Source organism: Lactuca serriola, chromosome 4, assembly GCF_051521515.1.
Source record: "Lactuca serriola cultivar US96UC23 chromosome 4, Lser_US96UC23_V15, whole genome shotgun sequence".
Taxonomy (NCBI): domain Eukaryota; kingdom Viridiplantae; phylum Streptophyta; class Magnoliopsida; order Asterales; family Asteraceae; genus Lactuca; species Lactuca serriola.
This window is the reverse complement of record NC_136411.1, coordinates 253,006,359-253,025,547: the sequence shown is the minus strand read 5'-3', so window position 1 is coordinate 253,025,547 and position 19,189 is coordinate 253,006,359.

Genomic DNA, 19,189 nt, shown 5'->3' with positions numbered 1-19,189 from the left:
CGAGTTGACTCGGGCAGAGGCAAGAAACTCGATTTTCAGCAAGCAAAACAGTTAAGCATCACATACAATTTAAACCAATCAAGGCTCTGATACCACTGATGGGCTTTTATGCATAAGAACAATCCTATGTGCTCATACAAACCCTAATGCTTGGATATTGGTTTCTATATTGTACACGCTTTGAATCAGAGACTTACAACCTATATCTATCATATATAATTCGAAATTATCATATAGAAAAACAGATCTAAGTGGTTTACCTCTTTCGAGTAGCCTGAATCCTTGTAATCTTCTTGATCTTGAGCTTAGAGTTACAATTGTAACTCCTCTACTGGTTCACAAACCCCACAAGCAAGAAGGAAATATGAGAGAGGATGAGAGAGGTGCTGAAATCGGCCTAGGGTTCTCTTAGAATCAAGGGTAGCCGAGTTTCATAGCCTAGGGGTCTTATTTATAATGATGGCTGCTAGGGTTTCAGCCTAAACCCTAATGGACATCATAATCACCAAGCAGCCCATAGAACCTTGTAGATTAGGGCCCTTGGATGAAAATATGATGGATCCCCATCATAATTTCGTCCCCCCTTAGTCCATTAGGTTCTCCAGCCCAAAACTCAACTATCATGCATTTTACAGTTTATGCCCCTTTATTTAATTAATCCCTTTTAGTCACCAAATTAATTCTAATTAATTTATGACTAATACTAATTAAATAAATATGATTTCTCCTATAATATATTATTCTTATAATATATTAATAAACCATAATATTCTCTCTCTCTCTCTCTCCTTAAATTACCTTGTCAAGTTGCTTTGGAGAAGGCAACCCAAAAGGACCATGCACAATCGGGTCAAGTACATACCAAATATAGTTACGAGCTTAGACACTATTCCAATAGTTTGTGCCTCGGGACTTCATTCGTGGAACTTCTCATCCTTAGTCAAACCTTCAATTGAATCACCCTCATAAGGTGAGTTCATATCCCTATAATCAATCTTTTAAATGCTTTTAAGGGGGGGGGGGGGGAATACAAGTTGAACACAATTATATTGTGTAAATATTTACCTGTGATAAATATCACATTAAATGATTTCTAATGCTTTTGTAAGTGATCAAATCAATTCAAAAACTCTTTTAAAAAAAGATGTTAGTTTGTTGTTTAGAAAACCCCATTTTTAAGATACATGCTTAAATCAGTAGATAATTGAGTCTTTTCTTCAAGTCAGTATCAGTTCAAACAAGCATACTAGTAAACAATTATAGGTATTGTTTAGGGGTTCAATTCATACTATGACTAGGATAGGAAGTAACATACTATATTCTAGAACATTGGAACAAATCATGATTCACGAACTTATACTTTACACTCCCAGTAACCTAGGAAGGGAGCATATCATTAACTCATTGTTTATAACAAAATATGATAATATACAAGGTATAAGAATATATATGGGGTAAATCTACAAAGTACCGTATATATATATATATATATATATATATATATATATATATGGGGTACATCTACAATGTACCAAATGTTATTTATAAAGGGAACATCTATAACGTACCGGACAATAATAAATAAAACATATTAACATATACAAAACTCACAACAGTATCGACTGAGGCGTTTAGAGTACAAAATTTCATTACTTCTAGTAGTCTTCCAAACAAATAGAACAACGCTCGTAACTTCCTACTAACATGAACATTTAGTTAGAATGGGGCCTATAATGCTAACTTTATGATTCCTCGATGGATACATTAGGGATATATATTAATAGGATCCGACAGGTAGTAGGATGTGTGTGTTCTGCTTTATTTCCAGTTCCTTGTTTGGTTGTGGGCTTAGAGCAGATGCACAGTCTACTCTCTATTCGATCTTAGCTATATATATATATATATATATATATATATATATATATATATATATATTGAAGGGTTTTGAGCATTCTAACACTCCTATGTTGTACATGTAACCCTAGAAACCTTGGATCTATGTTTTCTCTAAGATGCATGCAAATAATAAGCTACCCAAGGTTGACAACCTAACTAGCATGTTATTAGGTACTTGAATCATAATATACTAGAAGAATTACATACTTTTCAGTAGTGGTTGATTGCTTGGAGTTTGAGAGCCTAGCACCAATAATGCGGATGCCTCGAAAGGAAGTCACAAATCACCATAAACCTTGGAAGCTTGAGAAAATAGTAGAATACTTCTTGATATAGGCCCACCCTTGTTCTCACACAGAAACTAGTGCCATTTCAAGTGCCAAGGATTCCTTTATATAGTGTGGTGGATTAGGGTTACATCCATGTAAACCCTAATACTCATGATCTTTCATTTCCATGAGATCCATGGGTTAAAGTTACACGGACTATCCATGGACTTACCATGCAACCCTAGCCTATTCTAAATAAGCATTAAGCCCACACTAGATAAATACAAGAGTCCATATTTAATTAGTCATAGTTTTGATGACTAAATAAATTCTAAATTGATTTTAGATCAAGACTAATTAAATAATATGATTTCATATTAATATATTAGCACTTATAATATATTAATAAATCATAACTTATGCTATTCTCAAAAGATTATCCATATAAATTGTTTGGGTGAAGTGTAACCCAAATGGACCATGCCGGGTCGGGTCAAGTACATCTCAAATATAATTATGGACTTATACACCTTATCCAACAGTTTCCCACTTAGATAAGTCTAATAACTATAGTTTCAGTTATGACTTCAAGAACCGACTGGCAATCGCAGCTTTTAAGACACTATCGAACTCTAACCTTAGTCAATGACTTGTTCATTAGGTAAGGGATCATATATTCCTCCATTCTAGATATCAGATGGACTGAGACATGGATTATAATCATTTTCTCTGTCCATTTGTTGTTTCCCAATTTCCGATTTATGATGACAGAGTAATTGAACAAATCAAATTAGTCCAGGCTTGTCCAAGCACTTCAGGGTGTCATCACTAAATCATCGAGGGGCCCACATATATCGCTTTTATCCATCCAAGGGTAAAAGGAATGGATAAACTTCAACTCATATTGCTTATTCTACTATTTATTGAATCATACACAAAGGCACGTTTTATAACATCGAGTTACCAATGTGTTTTCATGCAATCAATGTATAACCAACTCATAGTCAACAACTCATATCTCTAGGTTTGAAGAATATAAGACATTATCATCTCATGATTACTCATGATAAAATCCATGAAGTGAGTCAAATGAGCGTGAGTTTAATCAAATACTAAGAAATTATGAGCACTCATGAGTGTTGTAGGAACTATTGCAATGTCCAACATCTTAGACATCTACAAGCCAACTTCATAACAGTGTTGATTCATATCTACTTCCAACATATGACCGACTATGGATGGTTTGAATAACTTAGTCATTCGGGAAGAATGACCTAGTTGTTTTGGAAGTCAAAACATGGAAAGTAAAACGCAAGAATAATCGAATCCAATATGGTGTTAGAACTTATGAATGTAAATAGAACACCTTTTATTTATCACCATATTGACTACACATTATTCATTGTATAATGTTTCAACTAATCAACTTTATTCTTGAATCAAAATAGTAGTCATGTCAAGCTCTAAGCATGCACACTATGTTTATCCAAACAATAGTCATGCCATACATCAAGTATGCATACTATATTTTTCTATGATGTTTACTTTCTGAAATAGATCGATTGAACATAATTCCAATGACTCTCATTTCACAATCCCAAGTCCTTACTGCAAATGCAAGAATTCCAAATTCCTGCCATTTACCGAAATTTGTTAGATTTCAAACTTTTATGCACTGATCCTTTATGATGATTATGCACAAAGTTATAAGGACTTGTCAACAGTCATTACAGAATATTCCAATGGAGATCAACTCCATCGAAATGAAGTCTCAAATTTAAAGTACAATGCTTTGAACATCCTTCTTGCATTAAGTTTCCTAATCTTACACATATCTAATGAATAACTTCCACCTATGGGAATATTTCCACATTCCCATTTTGACTATCACTTTTGAACAAGAGTTGCCTCTTTTTAGAATATGTAAATATGTTCCTCTCCAGAAATTTACATCGTACTTCCAACTGTCCCTAAGCAACCAATCTTTGGTAAACCTTAGATTGTCCTTGAAAATTGCTTAATTAATTTAGTCATATCCAGTTCAAGTACTTTTTCCCTATTAATGCCTGTAACGCCCGTAGATCTGGGCTAGTCAATTTAGAGACGATAGGCGTAAAAAATGGATTTTTGATGAAAGATTATTTAGAATGAATAATCTCAACTAAGTTATAGTATATGTTAAAAGGTTTTCGGGAATATAAACAACGCCAAAATCCGAGTTGTAACGAAAAAGTTATGACCTGTCGAAGTTTTGCAACAGAACCGGCACGACGCAGCGCGGCGTAAATAGTGAATTTACGTTAGAGCGATATTTATCCTTAGTGATCTAAACGGGAGTCGTAGAGTTAGTTAAACCGTGAGCGTGCATAAAAAGAACGTCCAAATCCGACTTCGTATGAGGAAGTTATGATTTTTCTAAGTTTCAGCTTAGCAGTATGCAGCCCGAATACTCGATTTGAGATCGAGCGGTTTTTAGCCGAAACAATCTAAACGAGAATCGAAGATCTCATCAATTGTAGTGAAACGATAAAAAGATAGGCAAAAACGGACATCAGATGAAGAAGTTATGAATTTATAACGGAGTTTTCCTGTCCCGGCCTACTAAAAATAATATAATAAAAATAAAGTCAAAAATAGCCAACAGAGTCTAAATGAAAGTTGTAGAGCATAATCTCACCTACGCGTGGATAGAAAGAACGTCGAAAATGGAGCTCGTATGTGAATGTTATGAATTTTTTAAGATCGTGGCACGCATACCAAAGCTTATCCGAAGATTACACCCAGCGTACTCTATGTACGCCGAGTGTACTTGGAAATCACGCCCAGCGTAATCCCAGATCCAGCAGCCTATAAATAGAATGCGAGAGCTGCCGATTTCTTTTGTTCAAACTCTCTCTTCTCTCTAGTTTTTGCCTCGATTTGCGAGCCAATTATATCCCGAAGCCCCGGTATCATTCCCGAGCCCCGAAGCAAGTTCTGAAGTCCCGAGGATCCCGAGAAGTCAGATGCCCGAGTCGAAGCTCTTCCTGCGAGGAGCCCGAATTTTGTGAAGATCTTCCAGATCTACCCAAGAATACTACTTCTGCAGGTCGTAGTGCGGTCCGATCATCTTCTAATCAGGTGAGTGTGTACTCACTTTCATCTTACGCATAAATATTAAGTATTTGCTATGAAATACGTGCTATGTGTATAATATATCGTTGTTTATTCGAGATGATTGTGGAATGGATCAATTATATAAGTTTTAATGATTAAACTATATATGTATTTTGTATCAAAAAAAATATGTTGGGTAGAACATGAGTAGATGAGGTTGTTGGTAGGTGATAAAAGATGGGTTGGACCAGGAGATAAAAGGGTAAAGAGATAAACTTGTTTTAGATCTGGGATTATGGATCATGTAAGGAGGTTAGTTTTAGATCTGAGAGTATGGATCAAATCAAGAGTTTAGTTTTACATCCGGGAATATGGATTAGGTAAGGAGGTAAATTTTATATCCGACAGTACGGATTATGTATTTTTGAATTATGTGTTCATACGATAAGGTATCACGCGTATAGTCCCTTTTAGGAACGTGAATTTTATATGTGTATTGACTAAAGTATGAAATATATATATATATATATATATATATATATATATGTATGCAAAGTATTTGTTATTGTCCGAAATACGGCTTAGATATATTTGATGATATACAACGTGTGAATCAGTTATGGTTCAATATGTGTTAACATGTGAATATATGATATTATTACTTAAAACTCTATGTTAAGTATACACTAGTTAGCATTGCCTAAACGGAGTTAATATCTAAAATTGATTATAAGCATTGTAGGCTTGCCTAGTGATGGGTTAAGACTTAAATAGGGATGTTTAGATCAATTAAGTTTGGACATTGGGTAGCCTCTTATTAAGAGTACATGTGTTGTGAGATTGATGATCGGTGGAGTACGTCCTACATATAGAAGTACATTTTATGTAAGAAGTCTTTTTCAAAGCTCTGTGTCTTGGGTGCTACTTGTGCCAGGGTACTATTATGTTCTCGGGTACGATTCTTTCGCATACCAAAGTACTATAATGTGCCAGAAGTACTATCATGTACCAAGTCTTTTTAGCAACCTTGTGTGTCGGCTACGGGAGCGTACGGGAGTACTCTAGTAGTATTTCCCCATACTTTTACTTTGAGAGAGCTTTGGAGTCAGCGTTTCTTTTATGAAGTGATCGACCGAGCTTCATATGTCATCGTTTTCTTTCACGAAGTAATTAAGGGAACTTCATAGACTGCCTAATAAAGTGTGTCGGTTATAGACCACTGATAGGTATGTCTATTGTTATATTGTTGAATAGGGTGCGTCTGGGGGTGAAATACCTCATGTAACAACCCGTTATTTCCGGGCATTATAAATCGAGTCTTGTAACCTCTTTGGAATGTAATAGGAATATCATCGATAAATGAATTATTCAAAAGCTCTGATTGGAGTACACTATGTAGTAGATATCGTCTTAAGGTTTCCAAATATATAAAGAACACTAAAATCCGAGTTATGACAAAGTAGTTATGACCATTCTAAGATTTCCGACAAAACCGACAACACCGATTAAACGGAAAACGCAAAGTTTCAATATGATAGCATTTAGCCTTAGGTATCTAAATGAAAGTTATAGATAACATTAAACCGTGAGCGTACACAAAAAGAACGTCCAAATCTGACATCGTATGAGGAAGTTATGATTTTTCCAAGATCCGAATATAGCAGTAGACAGCTAAAAACTCGAGTCGGAGATCGAGCGACTTTTGGCCGGAATGACCTAAACGAGAATCGAAGGTCTCGACAATGGTATTTCAGCGGTGAAAAGTCTGGCAAAAACCAACATCAGATAAAGAAGTTATGAATTTTCAAAGAAATTCCTTAAACACGTTGAGTTATAAAATAAATAATAAAAAAATAATTTCGGAATTTGCCAACGGAGTCTAAACGAAAGTTGTAGAGCGTAGTCTCACCTACGCGTGGATATAAAGACCATCGAAAACGGAGTTCGTATGAAGAAGATATGAATTTTTGAAGTTTATTAAATAAATTATATATTTATTTAAATCAAAATTTCGGACCTTATCCGAAGAGGAGTCAGCGTCCTCATCCGGGTACGTGCTGCGTAACCCTGTACACCCCGCGTACCCGAGAGACTTGGCCTCTGATCGTCCACGTCGCCCTATCCGAGCCATTCGACCCGTCCGAAGTACCCGACCCGTCCGACCCGCTGTCCCGTCCGACCCGCCGTCCCATCCGACCCGCGTACCCAGCAACCCGTCCCATCCGAAGCCGAGGCAGTCGAGACTTCGGTCATGCATGACGTACGCGTACGCGCTGCATACGGGCGTACGCCCCGCGTTCGGAGGCAGTTCAGCCTTCCTATAAATAGGATGCGAGGGCTTCCGAGAAAAATGCTCATTTCTCTCCTCTCTCTCACAATCTTGCCTCGTTTTCCATGCCCGTTCAAACCCGAAGCTCTGGTCTTTTTGCTCTAGTCCCGAGGGTCGATTTTACTCCTGAGATTCCCGAGAATCCCGAGGAAAATCAGTTTCCCGAGACGAAACTCTGTCCGGTTTTCCATCTCGCTATCTTCAAACTATCAGGTGAGTTCATACCCCTGCAAGCACACTTTAAATGCGTTTTTAAATGCTTTTTATAATCTTTTAGGGGGGGGGGGAGTACAAGTAAACACAGGACTAAAATCGTGTGAAACATCGATCTTTTTATATACTTTTCATACTGTTGTCTTAACTGTCTTATGAGGTCATTATCATGCAACACACCTCACAACACAACTTTACCCTCTTGGGATACAATATGTTTATAAATAAAAATATGTTTTACTTATACGTTTGCATACAAATACATCATATCAAGGGTAACATTCTTTACTAAATCATTTTATGCATTCAAAGAACTTATGATTTATGCTTTGTCAAACATTGTGAAAAAGGGTAAACTTTGCATACAAACTACTACTTTAATACAGACTTAGTTGAGAATCCATGAGACGTGTACATCTTCAAACACTGCCTTTTTGATAAAAGGTATCGCTACAAGTCCTGTCTATAACCAGAGTCTCCCGTTCGGAGAACGTGTCAAATGTGTATAGATCTATACGGGAAGTCATGATCCCGCGCCCTAACTGTTAGCTACAGTCCGTCTTTTGGGGTGACAGTTGTCATAATGCTACGACGCCTGAAGAACGTCGCTACAGGCATATTATGTTTAGTATGGTTATAAAACTCATCGGATATACAATTATTATGGTATTATGCTTTTATGAACGAGTAGCTATTAAAACTATTCTTCATCTAACAAGTGCGAATCTTCGTATAGCTTTACTATGTAAAACTATGACACAACTTACAAGCACGTCGTTTGCTTGCGATTTTCGGTCTTAGAGACTGCCAGTTATGTCAGGAAAATAAGGGTTTTTCCTGTATACAAACCAAACAACTAATAGGAAAATAAGGGATTTTCTCGGTACAATTAGTTGCAACTTATATCACGAACATTCATATGCATTTCATACTTTTATAAGAAAATAAGGGTTTTTCTTGGAAAACACAACAAATCATATCTCAACTATTAGGGAAAATATGGGATTTTCTGGATCTAATACATTCATTTTCAACACACGAATCATAACTCATTACAATTGAAACACTACATTTTCTGGAAAACATACAAACACTTTCGAATGGCATACATTTTTCTCAAAACACCACTTATGAACTCACCAACTTAAATGTTGACACTTTTTCTTTGAAATAACTTGTATTCTCAGGAAACCGCTAGACCAGGTAGCAACTATTTCTGAAGACTAACGCGCTGGCGTTAGTAACATATTTTGGATCACCATTTTGTATTTGATTTCTTTTGCAAACATGTAATATATACAATCATGTAAACTTTTCAAATATATTTGTATTATGGTGGTGTGTACTTTCCTTTCTGTGAACTGTTATGATACTGAATATGACGTCCTCCGCCCTCGAACGTTTCCGCCGTTCTAGTTTGGGGGTGTGACAGATTGGTATCAGAGCATCGTTTATAGTGAATTAAGTATATCAAAACCATTTTTGGTATACAATTATAAACTCAACTGGACAAAAACACTCTGAGAAGAGTCATACTTTTGAAATTAAATTTATTTAGTTTTTGTAAAGTAAGCATGCATTCATTTCGTACTAATAACAGTTTCACATCGGACTATCTTAGAAGTATTATAAATAAGTTGTGCAGTGCAGGTACGCCTTGGGACATGTAATCGGAACTGGGAAGGATATAGCCTGATCAACTATATTTGTCCGAGAGCCGACTAACGTGTGCCGAGGGGTGTCTGCAGTGGACAACAAATTTTAAAACTTACCAAACCGTTACTAGAATCAAACACAAGAATTTAAATACTATAGGAGTATTTGCTATCTAAACTAATTTAACTTACATGTTTTGCATGTTTCTACTTTATTCAATTCTTATGACCCTATTTCTCGTACAGTCAAATGGCTGAATTTCACCACCCCAATGACCCCTACTTTCCCAACCAAGGCAACAGAGGATGGATCGAAGATGATCCCGAAGAGGATGAGGAACCCATAGAAGTGGGTGATGACTCCGGTACTGACTCAGAGCCGGAAGTGATCGATCCACCACCCATTCAACCTCCTGTCCATGTGAGGAACTTCCAAGGACCCACTCCCGTCTAGGGGAGTCACCTCCATCATTGGAGCCAACAACAAGGCATACGCCCTCCCTACGGCATGTGTCGGGATTTCTATGATGTCCGCGGTGGAAGCTCGGCTGATCGAGCACTCCCAGTAATGGTGGGTAAGTTAGCCAATCAGTCATATCAATCCGGAGTTCAAGCAAGCCGACTCCGGGATGTCAACGTGGAAGTGCAGGTTCACACTTCTGACATCCATAGGCTGGACAAGATACAAGATTATGCTCAACTCCAGTCTGAGGCATTTCAGGCACAGATGATTGCAGCCCTAGCCGAATTAAGGGAGCAACAAGCCGCTTTTGATCGGCGCCTAATGGAATCGAAGCAATCAGATGCGGAGTAAGCCGCGCTTGCTTTGAGTGCGGGAGCACAGGGCACTACCGCAAGGACTGCCCGAAGGCAAACAACAGGAATACCGGCGGAAGAGGCCGAGTTTTCGCAATGGGACAAGATGAAGCCATTGCGGACCCTACTGTTGTTACGGGTACGTTTCTTCTCGATAACTCGTATGCATGCATTTTGTTTGATAGTGGAGCGGAAAGGAGTTTTGTGAGTCACGACTTTAAAAGCATGCTAAAACCAATACCACAATCATTAAGTGAACCGTTCATAGTAGAAATGGCCAACGGGAAAACCGAAGGCACTAAGGAGATATATTTAAACTGCACCCTAACTCTAAACGATAACCTCTTTCAAATCAACCTCATGCTAGTCTCGATTAGGAGTTTCGATGTCATCATTGGCATGGATTGGCTGAGTTCACATCGTGCGAACATCCTATTTTACGATAAGGCCGTTCGCCTTAATCTGCCAACCGGCGAAACCTTCCTTGTTTTGGGCGACAAACCTAGTACCTCTCTTAGTATCATCTCAAGTATCCAAGCTCAGAAGTACCTACGCAAGGAGTGTCACGCATTTTTAGCGCATGTTGTAGACGTGAAACGCGAAGTCCGGAACATCAAGGATGTGCCCGACGTATGCGATTTTCCCGACGTGTTTCCCGAGGACCTTCCAGGGATACCACCCGTAAGACAAGTCGAATTCAGAATCGATCTGATTCCCGGAGCTACCCCAGTAGCCAAAGCGCCCTATCGATTAGCCCCGGCAGAGATGAAGGAGCTGTCCAGCCAACTGAATTAACTACTTGGAAAAGGATTCATCAGGCCGAGCTTCTCACCTTGGGGAGCACCCGTGTTGTTTGTGAAAAAGAAAGATGGATCGTTCAGGATGTGCATCGACTACCGAGAACTCAACAAACTTACCATCAAGAACCGATACCCCTTACCCCGAATCGACGACTTATTCGATCAACTCCAAGGAGCCAACTACTTTTCCAAGATCGATCTAAGGTCGGGATATCACCAACTGCGAGTCCTAGAGAGTGATGTTCCCAAGACGGCCTTCCGGACGAGGTACGGACATTACGAGTTCGTAGTGATGCCGTTCGGACTAACCAATGCCCCGGCCGTATTCATGGATCTAATGAATCGGGTATGTCGTCCATTCTTGGTTAAATTTGTGATAGTATTCATAGACGACATACTCATTTATTCAAGGAATAAAGAAGAACATAGTCAACACCTGAGACAAGTCTTAAAGACGTTACGGACTGAGAGACTTGATGCAAAATTCTCAAAATGTGAGTTTTGGATTAGAAAGGTGAACTTCCTCGGTCACGTGGTCAGCAAGGAAGGAATCCACGTGGACCCCTCGAAAATCAAGGCTATCGAAAACTGGTCTGCACCAACTACACCAACAGAAATTCGCCAATTTCTAGGTCTTGCTGGTTATTACCGAAGGTTCATCCAAAATTTCTCCAGCATCGCAAAGCCTCTTACCGCTTTAACCCAGAAAGGTGTGACCTACAACTGGGGAGAAAAGCAAGATGTCGCATTTCAAACCTTGAAACAAGCCCTTTGCAGTGCACCTATCCTTTCTCTTCCGGAAGGGACCGAAGATTTTGTGGTGTATTGCGACGCTTCAAAGCAAGGGCTGGGTTGTGTACTGATGCATAGGGGAAAGGTGATTGCATATGCCTCACGACAACTGAAAGTGCATGAGGTCAATTACACCACTCATGACTTAGAACTTGGAGCAGTGGTCTTCGCTCTTAAAATCTAGAGGCACTACCTTTACGGTACCAAGTGCACAGTCTTTACGGACCACAAGAGCCTCCAACACATCTTCGACCAGAAGGAATTAAACATGAGACAACGACGTTGGGTCGAATTGCTCAACGACTACGAATGTGAGATTCGCTATCATCCGGGAAAGGCAAACGTCGTAGCCGATGCCCTTAGTCGAAAGGAGTACTCAGGCCGGAGAGTGAAGTCATTAGTTATGTCGATCCATTCGCACCTGTCAACTCAAGTCAAGGAAGCTCAAATAGAGGCCTTGAAACCCGAAAACGTGGCAGGTGAGGCCCTTAGGGGAATGGACAAGAACTTAGAAATCAAGAGTGATGGAGCACGCTACCTCATGAACCAGATCTGGACACCCAAGTTTGGTGGATTGAGAGAGGTAGTTATGAGAGAGGCACACAGGACCCCATACTCCGTACACCCAGGGTCAGACAAGATGTATCTAGATCTCAAGCAACTCTACTGGTGGCCAAACATGAAAGCGAAGATCGCTACGTATGTGAGCAAGTGTTTAACTTGCGCCAAAATAAAAATAGAACACCAAAAACCCTCAGGTCTACTCCAACAACCTGAAATACCTGAGTGGAAATGGGAGCAGATTTCCATGGACTTCATAACCAAACTGCCCAAAACTCAGAGTGGCCAAGATACTATTTGGGTAATCGTCGACAGATTAACCAAGTCAGCCCATTTCTTACCGATCAAGGAAACCGATAGGATGGAAAAACTATCAAGAACCTACATCCGGGAGATCGTACGACTTCATGGAGTACCGATGTCCATCATCTCAGATAGAGACAGCAGGTTCACTTCCAGATTTTGGCAATCATTGCAAAAATCCATGGGAACAAGGTTGGACATGAGTACAGCATACCACCCTCAAAATGACGGACAGAGTGAGAGGACGATCCAAACCTTGGAAGACATGTTGCGAGCATGTGTAATCGACTTTGGCAAGGCACGGGATATTCACTTGCCTTTGGTCGAGTTCTCTTATAACAATAGTTACCATACTAGTATCAAGACCGCTCCATTCGAAGCCCTTTACGGCCGTAAGTGCAGATCACCCCTGTGCTGGACGGGAAGTGGGCGACACACAATTGGCAAAAGGTCTAGTCCCTAATAGCACCCTCACTGGTCCGGAGATCATCAGAGAAACTACCGAAAAGATCGTGCAAATACGAGAACGACTGAAGTCCTCAAGGGATAGGCAAAAGAGCTATGCCGACAGGAGACGTAAACCCTTGGAATTCCAGATTGGCGACCGTGTACTACTGAAGGTCTCACCCTGGAAGGGCGTGATATGCTTTGGGAAGCGTGGAAAGCTAAATCCCAGGAACATTGGACCCTTCGAAATCATTTCGAGAGTTGGTCCAGTGGCTTACAAACTCCAACTTCCAATCGAGCTTAACAAAGTGCATCCAGTATTCCACGTATCGAACCTGAAAAAGTGTTTGTCCGACGAAACACTTGTAATTCCACTCGATGAAATCGAGTTAAACGAAAATATTAACTTTGTGGAAGAACCCGTCGAGATCATGGATAGGGAAGTTAAACGGACTAAGCAGAGTCGCATTCCAATAGTAAAAGTTCGATGGAATGCTAAGAGAGGACCCGAATTCACATGGGAACGGGAAGACCAAATGCTTCAGAAGTATCCGCATCTCTTCCTCAGCCCCTAAAACTTTTATCTTGTATTTAATTTCGGGACGAAACTCCCTCTAACGGGGGGATGATGTAACAACCCGTTATTTCCGGGCATTATAAATCGAGTCTTCTAACCTCTTTGGAATGTAATAGGAATATCATCGATAATGAATTATTCAAAAGATCTGATTGGAGTACACTATGTAGTAGATATCGTCTTAAGGTTTCCAAATATATAAAGAACACTAAAATCCGAGTTATGACGAAGTAGTTATGACCATTCTAAGATTTCCGACAAAACCAACAACACCGATTAAACGGAAAACACAAAGTTTCAATATGATAGCATTTAGCCTTAGGTATCTAAATGAAAGTTATAGATAACATTAAACCGTGAGCGTACACAAAAAGAACGTCCAAATCTGACTTCGTATGAGGAAGTTATGATTTTTCCAAGATCCGAATATAGCAGTAGACAGCTAAAAACTCGAGTCGGAGATCGAGCGACTTTTGGCCGGAATGACCTAAACGAGAATCGAAGGTCTCGACAATGGTATTTCAGCGGTGAAAAGTCTGGCAAAAACCGACATCAGATAAAGAAGTTATGAATTTTCAAAGAAATTCCTTAAACACGTTGAGTTATAAAATAAATAATAAAAAAATAATTTCGGAATTTGCCAACGGAGTCTAAACGAAAGTTGTAGAGCGTAGTCTCACCTACGCGTGGATATAAAGACCATCGAAAACGGAGTTCGTATGAAGAAGATATGAATTTTTTGAAGTTTATTAAATAAATTATATATTTATTTAAATCAAAATTTCGGACCTTATCCGAAGAGGAGTCAGCATCCTCATCCGGGTACGCGCTGCGTACCCCTGTACGCCCCGCGTACCCGAGAGACTTGGCCTCTGATCGTCCACGTCGCCCTATCCGAGCCATTCGACCCGTCCGAAGTACCCGACCCGTCCGACCCGCTGTCCCGTCCGACCCGCCGTCCCATCCGACCCGCGTACCCAGCAACCTGTCCCATCCGAAACCGAGGCAGTCGAGGCTTCGGTCATGCATGACGTACGCGTACGCGCTGCGTACGGGCGTACACCCCGCGTTCGGAGGCGGTTCAGCCTTCCTATAAATAGGATGCGAGGGCTTCCGAGAAAAATGCTCATTTCTCTCCTCTCTCTCACAATCTTGCCTCGTTTTCTGTGCCCGTTCAAACCTGAAGCTCTGGTCTTTTTGCTCTAGTCCCGAGGGTCGATTTTACTCCCGAGATTCCCGAGAATCCCGAGGAAAATCCGTTTCCCAAGACGAAACTCTGTCCGTTTTTCCATCTCGCTATCTTCAAACTATCAGGTGAGTTCATACCCCTGCAAGCACACTTTAAATGCGTTTTAAATGCTTTTTATACTCTTTTACGGGGGGGGGGGGGGGGGGGGGGGATACAAGTAAACACACGACTAAAATCGTGTGAAACATCGATCTTTTTATATACTTTTCATACTGTTGTCTTAACTGTCTTATGAGGTCATTATCATGCAACACACCTCACAACACAACTTTACCCTCTTGGGATACAATATGTTTATAAATAAAAATATGTTTTACTTATACGTTTGCATACAAATACATCATATCAAGGGTAACATTCTTTACTAAATCATTTTATGCATTCAAAGAACTTATGATTTATGCTTTGTCAAACATTGTGAAAAAGGATAAACTTTGCATACAAACTACTACTTTAATACAGACTTAGTTGAGAATTCATGAGACGTGTACATCTTCAAACACTGCCTTTTTGATAAAAGGTATCGCTACAAGTCCTGTCTATAACCAGAGTCTCCCGTTCGGAGAACGTGTCAAATGTGTACAGATCTATACGGGAAGTCATGATCCCGCGCCCTGACTGTTAGCTACAGTCCGTCTTTTGGGGTGACAGTTGTCATAACGCTACGACGCCTGAAGAACGTCGCTACAGGCATATTATGTTTAGTATGGTTATAAAACTCATCGGATATACAATTATTATGGTATTATGCTTTTATGAACGAGTAGCTATTAAAACTATTCTTCATCTAACAAGTGCGAATCTTCGTATAGCTTTACTATGTAAAACTATGACACAACTTACAAGCACGTCGTTTGCTTGCGATTTTCGGTCTTAGAGACTGCCAGTTATGTCAGGAAAATAAGGGTTTTTCCTGTATACAAACCAAACAACTAATAGGAAAATAAGGGATTTTCTCGGTACAATTAGTTGCAACTTATATCACGAACATTCATATGCATTTCATACTTTTATAAGAAAATAAGGGTTTTTCTTGGAAAACACAACAAATCATATCTCAACTATTAGGAAAAATATGGGATTTTCTGGATCTAATACATTCATTTTCAACACACGAATCATAACTCATTACAATTGAAACACTACATTTTCTGGAAAACATAAAAACACTTTCGAATGGCATACATTTTTCTCAAAACACCACTTATGAACTCACCAACTTAAATGTTGACACTTTTTCTTTGAAATAACTTGTATTCTCAGGAAACCGCTAGACCAGGTAGCAACTATTTCTGAAGACTAACGCGCTGGCGTTAGTAACATATTTTGGATCACCATTTTGTATTTGATTTCTTTTGCAAACATGTAATATATACAATCATGTAAGCTTTTCAAATATATTTATATTATGGTGGTGTGTACTTTCCTTTCTATGAACTATTATGATACTGAATATGACGTCCTCCGCCCCCGAACGTTTCTGCCGTTCTGGTTTGGGGGTGTGACACCTCATCTATTCAGGCCACTGCTAGGCAAAGTTCGATGATGGGATAGGTAAAGTCTGGGGGTATAATACCTCATGAAAGTCGGACCACGCCTAGGCATTGTTATCTAGATAACTACCCCTGACTTAAAAATTCTTGTGGTTCTTTCTTTTACGAACGAAGGTTCGTGGTGAAACTTATTCCATTCCCCTCAATTAATGTCTTTATTGATCCTCATTTGCTGCCAGGGAATTTCCAAAGCAGCTTCGTCAGTTTGTGGTTCATATCGATTCCTTAGGCTAGATCTCGTAAGATCATTGTATAGGGTCAGTATGTGGGGATCGATGGGATGGGATATATTATTTTAGAAATATAATTTATATGTGTTTTTAACATTAGTGGTTTCGCAGGATCGAGATATACTTTATTATCACATTGTCTGGACTAAGAGCTTTCATTCTCTGTGTTCCTTAGGTGATTGGGTTCACCAAGGATATTCAAACTAAGTGTTCATTAGATATTTGAACTTAGTGTTCATCAGGGATAATTGAATTAAGTGTTCATTAAGTGTTTGTGAAGTAGGTGTTAATTGGGTAATATTGGAACTAAGTGTTCATTAGGTGTTCATTAATTATTGTGAATTGGGTGTTCACCAGAGGTAATCTAAGAACCTTGGCAGCACTAGACTTTTTGCCAGTTCCTTAGGGCAATCCTTAGGAATGAATGGGAGAAGGGTAATCGGTTCTTAGGATAAATCTTTATGAGATAAATGGAGATAATGGGGATGTCACAATGCCCCCAGGCATTTTGAAAATTTAGAAAGGGTAAATATTATAGCACATGCAATCGATCCTATACACAAAGCATATGGGACATGATTCTTGATGTCTCACATAAAGACATGATTCCAGACAAGTATTTTGCTACGATATTTTTATTTGCCATGTTTTCATATTTCGACTATACAGAGGGATGCCGTAATCATAATCGAATTTTGAGAACGCAATATATATAGAATTTCCTTAAGTTAAGCCATTTCAACATTAAATTCATATATATATATATATATATATATATATATATATATATATATATCATTGACTATAGATGATTAAAATCTCAATCTAAGCTGTTAGAATTGAAATGAAGTACAATTTCCTCTCCCTGAATTATAGCAAAACAACTTTTCCTAATTGTAACTTTTTGTTTATCTGTAATTAACATTCCTAACTTGCAACACTTATCATAATTATCATGCTCCTACTAACGTGACAATTATCAGCATAACACTTACGTTCCCACTAGCATTGACATGTACTCCGAAATCAACTAGACTTCTAGAAATTAATATTTTATTGACTTTCTTACCAATGTTCAGACTTTTGATACGAGATGCTTTGATAAAAAAAACTATATCAAAATCATACACCTTTCCTTATATAGCAAACATGTGTGTCTAAACAATTTCAGAAGTATGAAAAAGGATGCCATAATCAAAGTCTCAATTGTTTACCATTGCCATTCCTCACATGTCCATGTTAGTGTGCCGGTTAACAACACACGCTCCACTAAGAACTTTGAGAATGCAAATATCACAATAGCTATCTACTTAAAACCACTTAGTGAAAGCGTTTCCTCACCATCGTTTTCATGAATCAGAGAGAAACCTTATGAAACTTAGATATTATGGTGTGTGTGTTCCTATCCATGTGAATTTGTCAAAACCATAATCACAAGACACAGTTAATGACAAATCCAAACTCATATGGACTGAACTTGTGCAGTCTTAACTTCTTGCCACCTGGTAGCATAAGGGTATGCTATTGTTTCCAAGTTGTTATGTAACCAATTAAGAACTCCCAGAACTCATATGAAAATCCAACTTTAGCTGGAATGGGCACAGAAATAGGAATATGTCAACACGATAGGTTATAAACCTCAAGTCGTGTGCTAGTGATAAACTACAAGTTTTATTCTTGATTACATCTTGAAATTCTTTTAGGATCTTTAAGACTTCCAATGTCCTCTTGACATATACGACTCTCTTGCCAAATATTCAAGAAATGGTGTGGATTCTTATCAAGACAAACACTTTACACAATTGGCCTAAGTTGGTCTCTGTTTTATCCAAAACATCACAACTTACCAATTTCAAATGTACAAGAGTAGGACACAATTTACTCTTACATTTGACTGGTGTTAATATACCTTCTTTAAGATATGTCACTCAAATTACAATATTGGAGTATGACTCTAAGACTTGTTTTGGAACGAAGTATGACTCATCTTCTTGATTTAACCATTTCAACAATTCACAATTCCTATTCTTAGCCATAGTAATACACTAAGATGTCCTCGGAGGACCAATTATGATATGGTTTCTTAATCATTAAGATGATCACAAAACATGATACTAAAGTACTATCCCATCTTTTTAGATTTGAGAAACTTTTATCTTTCTGCCTAATTTGATTCTTCCCATTTGTTCTGCCATGCATCAAAACTTTTCCAATGTTTTAGAATTATACATAAACTGTTAACTATAACCATATTTACTAAACTTTGGTAAATCATGACAAATAGTCTTATTGATATTTTATGGTGCACTTGACCAGTGCACACGAATGTAAACTCGATCCCTTAGTCCTTCACTTGACTCACATATACATGTGAACAAGGAATTAGTCTTAATTTTACAAAGA